At 38.2% G+C, this 15,927-nt stretch overlaps 1 protein-coding gene across 9 annotated transcripts in view; it reads left to right on the top strand.

Moving 5' to 3' along the window:
• The window catches only part of FOXP2 (forkhead box P2), a 547,280-nt gene that overhangs the window by 460,473 nt on the left and 70,880 nt on the right, over positions 1–15,927 (top strand). The gene's annotated exons all lie outside the window — the stretch shown is intronic.

Genomic DNA, 15,927 nt, shown 5'->3' with positions numbered 1-15,927 from the left:
ATTACCTAAGGAATGTGAAAATACTTTGTGAATTTAAAAATGCTATACAAAAAGGGGAGCTTGGGTGGCTCAGTTGGCAAAGTGTCTGACTCTTGATTTCAGCTCAGGTCATGATCTCAGGGTCCTGGGATCAAGCCCCGCATGGGGCTCTGTGCTAGTGGGCAGTCTGCTTGAGATCTTTTCCTCTCCCTCTATGCCTCCCGAGGCTCTCTCTCTGTAAAATTAATAAATAAATCTTCAAAAAATAAAATGTTTTACAAATAGTACGAACAGACCCACCATATGGTCAAACTCAGAGTTGTACTTGTCAAGAACACAGGGTTAAATTAAGTGTAATTACTATGCAGGACGGCAATCTGTGCCTTGGGAACTTAATTTACATAGTTTATCTTGATATTATATCTTCATAGCAGATTAACTGACCCTAAAACACTGAAGGATGCCAAAAGTAAAAGTTAAGAGTCTTACTCATTTTTATTTATATATGAAATATGTGCATTTTGTGGATATTTTAATGTCACAATTATAAGTAAAACAGTAGTCACATATTAGAAGTTTTGATGCAAGCAGGCCAGGTCCGAGGCCGCTGGGAGGGTCCAGCAGGATCAGCCAAGAGGGTCCGTGGCTTCACCCAAGATGGAAATCAAATGAGAGCCAACAAGAGGTGAAAGCAGAATTTATTGAAGATGTTGAGAGCAGATACAGGTGGAGAATCCGGGAGACTCAGAAATGAAAGGAGCCTAAGTTCTTGCTTGGGGTGTGGGGTTTTTATTGACGATTGTGCTCTGGTGCACATGTTCTCTCAAGCATCTAGGAACTGGTCAGAACCAGGACAGGGGTCACATATCCATCATAAGTCACTGGCTCCCTCAGAGCCAGGGGTTCTTGGCGTCAAGATGTCTACCACCAATGGTCTGGAATATGCACACCATGGCTTCACCCCATCATTCCTCAGATATTATCTATTGGGTTGGAAGACTGTAAAGATATCATTAACTACTTGTCCCTTATAAGGAGGACATACATTAAAGCACATATAAAAAGCAGAGGTAGAGGTACAGGTCTTAGCAAGAACAGAAGCAGGAAAAGAAAGGAAAAAAAGAACTAGCTTTTTCTTTCATGGGACCTTTCAGTTCCCCTATTACCATTTTAACCCTGATAATCTCAGGGAATTTTTTTTTTTTTTTTGAAGCACTACTATGTAAAAAAAACCTCTTGCCTTGGGGCTCCTGGGTGGCTCGGTGGGTTAAGCCTCTGCCTTCAGCTCAGGTCATGATCCCAGGGTCCTGGGATCCAGCCCCGCATGGGGCTCTCTTCTCAGTGGGCTCTCTGCTCAGTGGGGAGCCTGCTTATTCCTCTCTTTCTGCCTGTCTCTCTGCGTACTTGTGATTTATCTGTCAAATAAATAAATAAAATCTTTGGAAAAAAAAAAACTTGCCAGATTGTAGAAGATCAGAGTAAATGAAGCAAAATCATTTCTCTGACCTGGTTTATATGCAGACAATTATAATAAAAGGCAGAAGGGGATGACTATAATAGAACAAACAAATTCAAGTGAATGCATAGAAAAGAAAATAATTGATTGCTAATCCAAGCATCCTGGCGATCACCTCATAAAGTGGCCACGGGACTGAGCCTTGAATGTTGAGGCAGGTTTTGGCAGACTGAGGTGTTTGCCGACACGGCGCACCCGGGCTGAGAGATGAAAAAGGTAAACTGTCGGAAAGCAGAAGTGCCACGTGTGCTCAGGGTGTGGCAGGGGGCTCGCTGGTTCTGATGTTTGCTATGAAGAATTTAGGATTAGGTGGTGATAGGCCTTGAATTTTAAGTAAGGAAAATAAACTCTTACCTTTAAGATTGGGAAACTTTGTTAGTGTTTGACAAAGCTAGAGACATGATGAGACTTGTATTTGGGCAAGGTAATCCTAGCAACGATAAATAGTATTGATTGGAGAAGGAAGACATTGGAGGCCGGGAGGCCACCACAAAGACTGTAACAAGAGTTCAAATGAAAAATGGCAAAGTATGGAATTAAGACTTGAGGGAGCATGAAGGGAACGTGAATGGCGAGGAGGGAGGCAGACAGGAGAGGCATGTTAGAAACGACTGGGCAATAGTTACTGACTGATTGAAATTGAATTGAGATGGAGGGAGGAATAGAAATTTCTTTGGGGTCTTGAGTTTGGCTGAGAAGGGAATGCTGTCATTGAGTGAGACAGTCCCTCTGCAGTGAGAGAAACAGCTTTGCAGCTTCAAGACTAAGCATGGAGTTTGAGTAATGTTTGGTATCTGTATGTGTACAACTGGTGGTCTTATTTTCAGATCTTGAACTCAGAGAAAGTAGGTACAAGTGCCTTATGGGCCAAAACATAACTTTGCTGAAGCCAGCTGACTGTCAAGCTAGACCTAGACGTTTCAAGAAATACCACTGTTCTGAAGACTTAGGGAGACTTTAAACATTTTGTGAAATTGGAAGGCCCTCCTGAGCTGCCCTTCTGTCCCTGTCTGTCCTCCGAGCCAAGAGGTCTGTAGCAATCACAAACGTGACTAATCTCATTAAGTGCGTGTGGCTTGAAACCGTCTTGAGCACCATTCTCGTTGCCCTCTCCTCGAGGATTCCCTCCCTGCACAGGCAGTGGGAAACAGCAGCCGGATTAGGTGGTGTAGAGAGGGAGACTGTGCTAACATAATGCATTGTATTCAGGAAGGGCCAGCCTCACAAATAAAGACATGGAGGTGGGAGTGCGCAAGGAGCCTTAGTAACAGTATACTTAGGGGGATTGGGTTTTCTGTATGGTAATAATGATCAAATTAGAGGAAGGCCAGCACTGAGTGCTTACAAAGCACCAAGTATTGTGCTAAGCCTTTCACATGCATTGTCTCATTTAAAGCTGGCAGTTAATGGGATTTTTGTATTATTACCCCCAGTTTACTTCTGAGGAATCTGGAGCGGAGAGAGTTTAAATGCCTTGGCCACATTAGCATTGCTCGCGAGACTTGGCTTGGGTTATTGATCCCACCAAGCTGACTCTAGAGCCTACCCATCTAATACTGCTCAGTTACTACATGAAGATGTCACAGACAAGGGGAGTTGGGATTCTACCCTGATCCAGCTGAGCTACACTAGATGAAAGCCTGCTGAAAATCGGGCTAGTGTCTGTTTATTTTATAAAGCCACAGATACAGAACTGAGAAGATTCAATCTTATCCATGCGGATAGAGATGCTGGTAAACTGGAATCCAGTTACCAAACCTGTCTGTTGGCAAGTGCAAGGCTAGATAGACCCCTGCTTAAGAAGGAGGAGAAGGAAAAAATGTAGAAGAAAAGAAATCCTTTCTACTAACAGGGCACGAATGCATCAAAGAAGACTTTACTAGATCACCCAAAAGAAAAGGAATGTAAAAATGTTTGGCATCTTCAAGAGGCTTCAGGAAAACATGGGTTTTATAAAACAGAGGAAGCTGTAAGATCAGAAGTGGTTGAGATGAGAAGGAAATGGTGCAAGTTTGGAGAGTATGAGGTAAGAATAGGATGGAATAGAGATGGCAGAGGAATTAAAATGCAATATCAGAATTAAATTTTGCTTTAAAGGTATAGCAGTTAAAAGCAGTGCTGACACTATCAGTGAAATACCTAATACAGGGGAGAAAATTTTATTCTCCACAATTTAAAAGAAACATACAGACATTTTAAAATGTGAGACAGTAATAGGGCAGGGAATGGAGTTTGAACCTAAAAATTATGATAATTTCTGCATATAAACATTTCTTGAATGGGGGGAGATCAGAATATTTAAAACAGAGACAGGAACCTAACATAAAGTCCAAGAAATTATTCTTAAAAACAAATGAGGTAGGGAAAGAGGGAAAGCAGGGGAGAAATTTATACCTTGATATTGGCAAATGTATTGTTAAATAAACACACAGGAAATAATTTTATAGTTACTCAGTTGCGGGGAAAAGGTTTCTCATAAATCAGGTGAGTGAAATGAACTGACTTCAGATTTTTTTTTTTCTCTGTGATGCAAATGCCTAAAGACACCAGGAGCATATCCACAGAATACTGAAGAAAAAAAATCTGTGACTCAAAAATTTTATGCATGGTGTGTTACTTTTATGGTGTCACCTAACAAGTTCCCATAACTTAGCAAGTTAAAACAGTACCCATTTATCATCCCACAGTTTCTGTGTGCTCCGAGTCTGAGTATAGATCCACTGGGTCTTCTGCTGTCGATCACAGTGTACATCCCTTACTTACATAGTGACTTTCAGACTGAACACCTAGCAGCAAACTTTGTATCTTGTGTAGTTTTTCATAGTTACTATCCTGTGATAATCTTAGCTGTGCTATTGGAAGACTTAGGTTATTTAACTACACCATTGCAACGAAAATTTTTGCATATGCAGACAGAAGCAAAGACTATCTATATCTACAAGAAGAATTTTTTTCTGTTTTTGTGTTTTCAAATGAATGTTACGGAGTGGATATTACCTTTTAAGCAAAAGAAAATAAATTTCATGTTAAAAATGGGTATTAATATATTTAAAAATATACCAACTCTTGGTAGGAGTGAAGGTAATGAAATCATAGGTGATTTTTCTTGCATATTTTAGTATTTCATTTATTCTTTTTTTTTTTTTAAGGTTTTATTTTTAGGGGTGCCTGGGTGGCTCAGTCAATTGAGCATGGTTTCAGCTCAGGTCATGATCTCAGGGCTGTGAAATCTAGCCCCACTTCAGGCTCCGTGATGGGCATGGAGCCTGCTTTAAGATTCTCTCTCTCTCCCTCTGCCACTGTTCCTCCCCTCCTAAATTTTATTTTTAAGCAATCTCCACACCCAACGCGGGGCTCAAACTCACAACCCTGAGATCAAGAGCCACATGCTCTACAGCCAGGCACCCCAATATTTTAGTATTTAAATTTCAACTCTGAGCATACATTATATATATATATATATGACCTTAAAAGAAACAACTTATGGAGGTTAATTTTGTGAATTTTTCCTGCATTTATCTGTGGTATAATTTAGTCCATAAACATCTAGTGAGACCTGTTACATACCAGAAACGTGGTAGAGGCCATGTACACCTAACTGAATAAAGCATATTTTCTGTCCTAAAGGACTTTACTGTGTGAGGAGAGACAGACATTGAAACGTGATTTTTAAAGTGGTGTAGTAAGTGCTTTTACATACTGTAGACAGAGGACGGAGCAGTAACTAAAAATCTGAGCTTTCCCGATGCAAACGATTCACTGAAAAGGAAAGATGTGAAATAACACTTAGCTTTTTTCATTTCTTCTTAAACTATTATTATTTCAATGCTGAAGTTTCTGTCAAGAGGAAGAATTTGAAATAAAATGTGTAGTAGTCTGTGGTTAAAGCATGAGAAATGTCACTTGCTATCTGTGGACATCTGTAGTGAGTCAAGAGTAATCGAAAAGCCAGAGGAGCTATCTTGTTCTGCGATTCTTCTTTATGAATATGCCAAAAGAAGCACATTTGTAAATCTTATTTGCATTATTGGGAACATACGAAATGAGACTGTTTTCTTTTTTTTTTTTTTTTTTCAAAGATTTTATTTATTTATTTGACAGAGAGATCACAAGCAGGCAGAGAGGCAGGCAGAGAGAGAGGAGGAAGCAGGCTCCCTGCTGAGCAGAGAGCCCGATGCGGAGCTCGATCCCAGGACCCTGAGATCATGACCTGAGCCAAAGGCAGCGGCTTAATCCACTGAGCCACCCAGGTGCCCCAAATGAGATGGTTTTCTGATTCTTCTTTTTTTCTGCTTTGGAAACAAATTTTTACTGAAGCACTCAGATGAACAATTTCAAAACTTTTACTCAAATCCCAACTATACTCATTTTCTGTTTAGTATTTAAAGGTCTTTCATGTTAAAAAGACCATAGGGAAAGTATTACGTTGTATTTTTGATGCCCTCAGACACCTCTAAAGGATTTTCCTATTTCCTAAACACTACATCCTGGACCACCACTCAGAAAACATATAACTGGTGTGTGAAGAAACTTTCCTCCATTAGCTTGTTTTTAAAATACATATTTTTTAATATTTAATTTATTTGTTTGAGAGACAGCATGTGCGAGCAGGAGGGAGAGGTAAGGGGAGAGGGAGAAGCAGACCCCCTATGGAGCAAAGAGCCAGAGTGGGCCAGTCCCAGGACCCTGGTATCATGACCTGAGCCAAGGGCGGAACCTGAACCTACTGAATCACCCAGGCACCCCTTCAAGATATTTTTTTTAACATTTTATTTTTAAGTAATATCTATCCCCATTATGGGGATCAAACTTACAACCCTGAGATCCAGAGTCACATGCTCTACCGACTAAGCCAGCCAGATGCCCCATCAAAGTATTTTTTTTAATTGCATCTATTTTGTGTCAAATACCACATTAAACCCTGAATGCACAGCATTAAGCCTGATGGTGTAGCCTTCCTCACAAAGTTTAGGAAGAAACAACCTGAAGCAGGATGCATTCACGGCTAAGTTCACGGGGCCAAGAACCACTTGGGATACTTTTTCACTGCTTTAAAGTCTCCAGGAAGTATTTCTCTCTGTGTCTCCACCCCATCCAAACTACACCTGGTATTTCGTTAGAATTGCAATTTCTTTAATGTAATTTCCAAAGGAAAACATCTTTACAGACAGTACCTCGGCAGTAACCAAACCGTGGCAATTACATCCTTAGAGATTTTAGTCTAACATAATGAGAAGGATGGCTACTAGAGGTCTCGGTGTGAACGAATTGCACTGCCTTCGTGGCTAGAGGTGCACAGATAAATGATAGTAAAGGAAGTGGGAGAGGGTGGTGGGTGTGGGCATGAGGAGTGAAAAGGAAGAGGGTTGAGAATAGAGAATGAAAAGCAAATTTAGATTTATTATGAAAAACTTCTTCAAAGCTACTTTTTAGGGACTCTGTAAAATTTAACCATGTGAAAAAACACTATAGCAGAGTTTTAAAAATGCCTGGAGACGAGGTGGATGTAGTTCATACCAGCACGTTTCTTTCTTCTCAGTGTCACATGGCAAAAAATGAAAAGAGACCCTCTTAGGAACTGAGGGTCTGATAGTCTGGCTTTGATCCAGAAGATCCAGAGACAAGAGGAGAGGGATCTGGAAACTCACTTCCCTAATGGGAAGAACAGCTAGTGTTCCCTCACGCTTTGTATATTCTGCTTCTAATACGGGACTTAATCTTTCACGTCGCCTGCTGTAGATGCATGTCTAGGATCCAGAGGTTATAGACAGACACATCTGTAGGCTCAGAAGATTTGTGAAGGACATGCTGGCAAAGAGTCTTGTCTTTTCTCAGGGAGAGACTGAATTTCAGGAAGGTTTGGATTAATCCCTGATTAATAAACTCAGAAATCATGTGCAGCAGAGAAGTTAAGAACGTTGAAGGAGCCGTCCTCGTCTTCTGAGGGAAATGTGATCGAATGTCAGGAAGCCTGACTCTGAAGTCGTGGTACTGTTAAGTGACAGCATACAGGGCTTGATACAGACTTTGGCATTTTTGATATTCCTGTAACCAAAGGATTAGTAATTGTCTACCATTTCCAGGTTTTGTCAATTGTATAGAATAATAGCATTTCTCATGCCTTTGATATCCACAGATGAAAAGTACCTTACTGATGTAAATTATATTCCCATGGTGTTCCTGAAGAGATCTGATACATTTTATCTAATTTTCCTCTCACCTGTTTATTTTAAATCAGAATTCTTGCTTACTAATACTATTTTGCAACATTGTGCTGTATATTCAACTGGAAAAACTCACTAGCCTGACAAAATATTTTAGACATTGCCATGGTACCAGGGTCACAGCTAAGTTACTTTGTATGATTGTAATACATGGTTTTGCTCGAAGGATTTTTTAAAAATAATTTTAAAACTGGTGGGAAGTATTTACTATCTTGCATTTTGTATTTGATTGACTCTTAGAAGCATTATTCTTAGAGAATATTTCTTTTAAAAAGCTGTGAATTATTTATAATCTTAATGTGTTCTATAACTGCATTTTAAAAAATCTTATTTAGTCTTTGAATTAATATCTTTACATATTTTAAAATTCAAAAGGTATGAAAAGCAAAAGGTACTTCTTTTACCCCCGTTCCATAGACAATTCTCTTCCCCAGAGATGATCAGTATTATCATCTTTTGGATATCTTCTAGAAATACCTTGTGCATATTCAAGCAGCGTGGATATTTCCTACAAATGGCAGCATACCGTTTGCTACCTTTGCTTTCTGCACTAAGAAATATATTTTGGAAATCACTGCTTCAGCAGCCCATAAGGAGCCTCCTCATTCATTTCTATGACTAGATGTTATTCCACTGAAGGATGATGTTCTTTATCCAGTTTCCTATTGATTGCCACCTGGGATGTTTCTAATTTCTAATTGCTAACAAATATGCATCAATGAATAGCTCTGAACATATGGCATTTCACACATGCACAAGTATAACTGAGGGTAAGCTTTTAGAGCTGGAACTTCTGGGCCAAAGAATATGTTTATTTGTAATTTTGATTGATTATTACCCAAAGGCTGTCTGTAGATCTGTTGCCATTTTGTATTTCCTTAACTTGGTGTATGCTTTCCACAACTTCACCAACACAATATTATTTAACAATTGGATGTTTCCCAACTTGCCAGCCTTCTCAGAATTTCTTGAATTGGCTTTCTTTTAGTATGAATTAGGTTGAATGTGTTTTCACACCTAAAAGAGGCATTTTCTCCAGATGGTTCAGTACTTTGCCCATTTCTTCTGTTGGATTGTCAGTTTTTCTTGATGACCTATAGGAGCTTTTCATATATTAGGAAACTTCTGAGTGAAGTTGTGATCCCCTGTTTATCATTTACTTTTACCCTTGACTTTGGTTTCTACTATGCAGATTTATTTTTATGTAGTTGATTTATTGGCATTTTCATTTATGGGTTCTGGGTTTTATGTCATTGTTAGTAGACCTTTCCTCCCCCAAGCTGATAAAACAGTTATTCCATGTATTTTGTCTAGAATTTCATGGTTTTATTGTTTACATTTAGATCTTTGGTCTATTAGAATCTAACCTAATACAAGCTGTGAGGAAGCAAGTGTTTTTATATACACACACAGCATTTACTCAGAAGACGTGATTATCATCATCAATAAGAAACGAAAGTAATGTATGTGGGAATAGTTTATTACCCTGGTGCTTCCCTCCTCCAGCTTTATCGAGGTCAGATTGACAAATAAAAAGGTAAGATAGTTACAGTGTACAAAATACATATACATTGTGAGGTGACTCTTATCAAGTTAATGAACACGCCCATCACTTCAAATAGTTACCTTTTTGTGTATATATAGTGTATGTGACGTGTGAAATGAAGACATTTAAGTTCTATTCACTTAACAAATTTCAATGATGTGATACAGTGTTATCAACTATAGTTGGCATGTTGTACATTTAATCCTCAGACCATTTTCATCTTAAAACTGAAAATTTATGCCCTTTCACCAGCTTCTTCCTCTTTCTCCTGCATCTCCCTGCCATAGTCTCCGACAACCACTTTTCTGCCCTCTGTTTCTATGAGTTTGTTGGTTTCTTTTTTTTTTTTTATTCCCTTTATAGGTGATAATATGTAGTATTTGTTTTTCTCTGTCTGCCTTCTTTTACTTACCATAATGCCTCCAGTTTCATCCATGGTGTCCCAGATAACAGGATTTCCATTTTTTAATGGCTGAATAATATACCATTGTATGCATTTACCACATTTTCTTTATCCATTTGTCTTTTTTTTTTCCCTAAGATTTTACCCATTTATTTGATAAAGAGAGAGAGATAGCGAAAGAGCATGAGAGTGGGGCAAGAGGCAAAGGGAGAAGCAGACTCCACATTGAGCATATCCATTTATCTTTTGACACTTCAGTGGTTTCCATATCTTGCTATTGTGAATAATGCTACAGTGAACAGGGGAGTGCAGAGATGTCTTTAAAATGCTGATTACATTTCCTTTGGATACGAACCTTGCAGTGGAATTTCTGGATCAAATTTATATAAAAATGTGTTTATTTTTAATATATAGATTTTAATTTATATTAAATGTAAATTTAAATCATTAATGAATTAATATAATATTAATGATATAATATATATTAATTTATATATATATTTATTCTCGAAGTACTTTACCACTAATAATAATCTGTAAAATTTATATTTTATAAAAATAAAACATAAAATTAAAACTATTTTTAATTTCTTGGAGGACCACCATGCTGTTTTTCATACTGACTGTACCAGTTTACATCCTACCAGCAGTATGCAGAGGTTCCCTTTTCTCCACATCCTCACTAGCAGTTGTTATCTCTTCTCTTTGTGATAATAGACATCCTAATAGATGTGAAATGATAGCTTACTGTGGTTTTGATTTGCATTTCCCTGATGATTAGTAGTGTCTAGCATCTTTTCATGTACTTTTTCGCTACTTATATGTATCTTCTTCAGAAAAATGTCTATTCAGACCTTTTGCCCATTTTTAATGGGATTGGTTTTTTGCTATTGAATTGTATGAGTTCCTTATATATTTAAAATTTTAACCGATTACTGGATACATGGTCTGCAAATATTTTCTCCCACTCCGTAGCTTGCCTTTTCGTTTTGCTGATGTACCACATGTTGCTTTGGGTGCTTTCTCCTTCCATCTATGAAAGGACTTTGCTCTGCCTTTTACTCACTTTCCCACTTCTCTTACAACTAGTTTATCTACCTCTATAGAGAAACATGCCTCAGATCTTCTCCCTTAAACAAGACTCCATGCAATCCACTTACTCTTGAAGTTTGGCAGTTCTACCTTCATCATAATACTGGTAATTAAGAGAATGGTCTACTCTCTCAAATCTGTTACTGCCTATTTCCCCCTACTGTTTCCACAATCCGACTTCTGACCAAACCCTCCCATGAGGTTATTTTAGCCAATTTCAGTAACTTCCATATTAACCAAGACACGGAGCATCATCTTAATCAGTAACCTCCATATTAACCAAGACACAGAGCATCATCTCATTATCTTAATCTTTTTGCTTCATATGATTTTATTGATGGTATTTTCCTTCTTATAGTACTCTTTTTTCAGACTTTATGGTACTGTTCTCCAGGTTTTCAACTAGACTTCTGAAGCTGGGCCTTCTCAGTGTCCTTCCCAGTCTCTGATTCCTTTTTGCCCTCAAATGACAGTACTCCTCTGTGGTTTGCTCTCCCCTTTAGGTCACTTTCTTAAAGATTTATTTATTTATCTGAGAGAGAGACTGTGTGTGTGTGGGCCGGGAGGGGCAGATAGGATTTCAGGCAGACCCCATACCAAGCTTAGAGCTGATACAAGGCTCATCCCATAACCCTGAGGATCATGACCTGAGCCAAAACCAAGACTCTTAACTTACTGAGCCACCCAGGTACCTCTCCTTTAGATCACTATGGTTACCATTTAGTTGCATAATTAATGATTTGCTCCCTATCTCCTCTATTGGTATATAAACAAGGGCTATATTGGGCTGATATATATACAAGGTATATATATATCATGGTATATATACAAGGGCTATATATCCTGCTGAGTACTTCTGCCTCATCACCACCTCATTTCCCTTGTTCCAGGTCAAGATCAAGTCAAGTTAATGTTTGTATGAGCTTTTTCTGCCTTACTATGTGCCCTCTTTGATCCTATCAATACGTGGGCCCTTTTTATCCTTCAGGTCTTAGCTTAAATACTACCTTGCAGAAAGAACTTCCTTAACTATACTATCTAAGATGATCTTTACTGTTCCTTGTATAATACCTTCTTTATTTCCTTCTAGAATATATCAAAGTTTGTAACTGTTTTATTTATTTCAGCAGTTTACTGGTCTAATTTATTTCTTCTCCATTAGAATATAGACTTTGCAAGGGCAAGGACCTTTTATGTCTTGTTCCTGTAGTACCCTTAGAACTTAGTGTATGTCTGCATATAGTAGGTGACTAATAGACATTTATTGATGGAAGGAAGAGATAAAGGAAGGGAGGGGAGAAAGAAGAAAGGAGAGAAAAAAGAGACGGAAGGAGTAAGGAAGAAACTGATTCTACTGGTTCACCATTATGTCCTCAACATCTAACTTTTAACATTATGTGTATTCAACAAATATTGTTTAGGAAAAGAGTTCCCAAAAGTCTATCCTCAACCCTCTGCTCTTTTCATTCTACATACCTCATACAGATTTATGGGTAACTTCACCTTATACTATTACTTCAACTCCCATTGCTCTGCTAATGGCTCCCAAATCTAAATCTGAGGCCATTACTCTCTGGTTCAGGAGCCACATATAGAGCAGCTTGCTGGACATTCCTTCAAGAGATATCACAGGTCCCTTAAAATCAGCAAGCTCAACATTGAATTTATTACTTTACCATGTAACACTAATCCTCTTCCTTTACCTTCATAAATGAAGCCATCATCTGCTCAGATTACTTTGAGTCATCTAGATGACTCCTTTCTGTTCACAATTTCTATATATAATCAGCGAAATCCTGCATGTTCATATGAACTTTTCTTTCTCTGACTTATTTCGCTTTGCGTGATACTCTTTAGCTCCATCCATGTTGTTGCAAATGGCAAGACTTCATTCTTTTTGATGGCTGAGTAGTATTCCATTCTATATGTATACCACATCATTTTTTTTTTTTTTTTCCTCAGATCTAGAATTGGGATTTGGTTTAGGGCCAGAATAATGGTTAGGGTCAGGAACAGTGTGAGGGTTTGTGTCTGCAGTTCAGAAACCTCTCCAGAGGGGTAACTTTAGGGTTAGGGGTATGAGTTAAGTAGGTAAAGGAGATTAACGAATGTACTTGTGATGAGTATTGGATATTGTATGGAAGTATAGAATCCCTATATTGTTGACCAACTGGAATTAAAATACAAACTTAAAAAAATAAAAGTCCAGTGTGTGTGTTCAAATTCCTCAGCACCTCTCATCTCTTCTCAACTCCTCTTCCTCTCCATTCTACTCAGGTAATCTAAAATGCCCAGAGTGACCTCCTAACTAGCAGTGTTGCCATGGATATTCCTGAAATTCAGATCTGGTCATATCATTTTTCTTCAATCCTTCCAGAAGTCTGTGTTTCTTTACCCCCTACTCAATCAGCTCTTAGAGAAGAAATATTTGTCTTCTGAATTTAGTAGCCATGGACTTCTCACAGTATGGCTTCTACCTACCTGTGCTGTATGTACTCCATACCTCTACTCTAGTCATAGAAATGACTTGCCATTGCTCAAAAGAGTCTTGCTTTTACTAATGCCTTACTTCTAGAGAAGTCTTACAGTATTCTTTATTTCTGTTTATTCATTAAAACTCAACTTAAGCATTACCTTCACATGAAAGCCCTTTCTCATTCTGCCATGCTAATATCTGTTCCAGTTCTTCCTTACATTCATCTAGGTTAACTCTTGCCACACTGAGCTCTAATTATGCATCTAATTTACCTTCCCCACCACCATCAGATATAGCAACTTTTGGTTGGTTGGATGAGTGAATGATTATAGGAGGGTTTATTCTTCAAGAAACTGCCTAAGAAGTTGAAATTGTGATTAGAACATAGAGCCAAAGTTGGAGACAGATAAAACCTATATACCAAGAAAACCCAGATTACTAGTATGGACAAAGCCAAAAACAGGAATGGAAACTAAGACACAAGGAATCTCATGAGTGGGAGTTAGAACTGAAACTCTTACAAACCAAAACGTGGGTACCAGTAGATCCTGTTGTCAGGTGAGGGATTTATCCGGTCTAGGGAGCTGTGAGGCTGGGTTGGGATTTGAGAACAGTGTGCTTGCTCAGACAGAGTTTTCCTGCTGCACAGGCAAACAAAACCAAACCCTTCTGTCTGGCGTGACTTTGTACCAGAATGATATTTTTAATAAATAGTAAAATACTTAAATGTATGCATGGAACTCTATTAATGGATACTATATACCACGTTTTTAAAAAGATTTTATTTATTTATTTGTCAGAGAGAGCACACACAGCAGGGGGAGTAGCAGGCAGAGGGAGAAGCAGGCTCCCCACTGAGCAAGGAACCTGAGGTGGGACTCAATCCCAGGACTCCAGGATCAGGACCTGAGCTGAAAACAGTTCCTTAACCGACTGAGCCACCCAGGCACCCTATATACCACAGTTTAAAAAATCTCTGCTTAGAAACCCCTCAGGGTTCAGTGTAGATTATGAGATCCCAACTTTTTAATGTTTTAGATCTTAACTCTTGGTAGAGACAACAGGTGGAATAGGCTCTCTTAACATTCCACTTGTAAAATAAACAGGCTTAATCATGTGTAATTAAGTCTCTAGAAGGGAGTTTGTCTGAGGACAGAAGGAAGGAGGAATGGAAGATCGTATGAGTGCTTACCATATGTTATCACAATTAATCATCAGAATAACCCAGTGAAACGGATGTGCTTAGCTCTATGTTACTGACAAAGGAATCGTGTCTCAGGGAAATTAAAGAGCTTCACCAATGCGACAAAGCAAACAAGGGAGAGGCCCACTGTTCAACTTGAATTTTTCTGGTTTCAGAGTCTCCATCTTCATTAGTATTGTTTCATCAACATTCGTAAGAGGAAATATTTATGTTTTCATTATCTGATTGCCCCTCTGGTGTGGTATAATTGTATGAGAAAAGAAACGGCCACTTGTCAAAAGAAACTGAACACGAGTTGTATTGTATTTACTAATCCTTGAAGAGCTGACTGTAAAAAACTGAAGGAGGGGCATACTTTCCAACAGGGGGCCCAGGAGTATCGCTTAGATTTCACCTGTGAAGAGTAATCATTTCCAAGCAGTTTCTTTAACTGTGTTTTCATGGTACGGCAACAGTTTATACTGGATTTAAAACATGTATTCTGAATCTAGGAACTTGAATCTGCATTAGGTATAATATAAAAGAGAATAAAGAAACTAATTTATAACAAAATAAGCTTCACTGAGAATTGAATATGATGCTATTTCAAGAAATGTTATTAGGCTTTTTTTATTTATGAAAATTTATTAGGCCATTGTGGCTTAAAAATTGCAGTAGTGGAATTTGTATATCCAATTTTTTTTAAGAAACTGTACCATCCTCTGGGTGAAATTATTCTTTCTAGATTTCTATCCAGTTAGCTATAATGTTTGAAAGTGTGACTAAACTAGCTATCAAAGTACTGGCCAAAGTACCAAATATGAGAATAATATTCTCTCCTTATTAGTCTTTCCCTAAAGGACCTCTTCTAAATAACTGACCATGGCTAGAAAAATGATATCACCAAATCAGAATGTTTTTCATTCAGTCACAGTATTATATTCAGTGTAGCAGGAAATAGTTTTGCATGACAGTACACATGTAAATGTCATTGCATATGTCATTTATGGTGTATAGGGTTGTTATGCGGGATGCACAGTGATCACGTTGGAGAAAACGGTCTCTGATACACTAAATAAAACGTGCTTAGTAAAAATTGCCAGCAATTTTTTCCTAGACATATAATGACATGGTAAGAGCACAAAACAAAACTACCAGAAACAAACCATTTCTCAAGCTGTAATATCTACAGGACAAGTGATCTAAATGGCTACAACAAGGAGAGTTCATCACTGCACGGCAACGGAACTTGAAATATAACCTAAAGGCAAGTGACATACCGATTCCAAGCTTTGAAATAACAGCAACAAATTTACCTACCGACAGAAGATGCATGGAAGCAATAAACGAATTATACAAGTCTTACACATGCAATCTGATTATTCTGACCAAAGTGTTAATTGGATCCTAACTGCCAGATCTGATATCTGTGGTCTTGTAGTGGGAAACCTTTCAAAGTGATGAACTGTAATTCACTGAGCTGCTTGAAGCACTTGTAATTTACTGCA

Source organism: Lontra canadensis, unplaced genomic scaffold, assembly GCF_010015895.1.
Source record: "Lontra canadensis isolate GAN:19392208 unplaced genomic scaffold, GSC_riverotter_1.0 scaffold2, whole genome shotgun sequence".
Lineage (NCBI taxonomy): Eukaryota > Metazoa > Chordata > Mammalia > Carnivora > Mustelidae > Lontra > Lontra canadensis.
The sequence above is the reverse complement of the archived record's forward strand: the minus strand, read 5'-3'. Positions and strand labels throughout refer to the sequence as shown.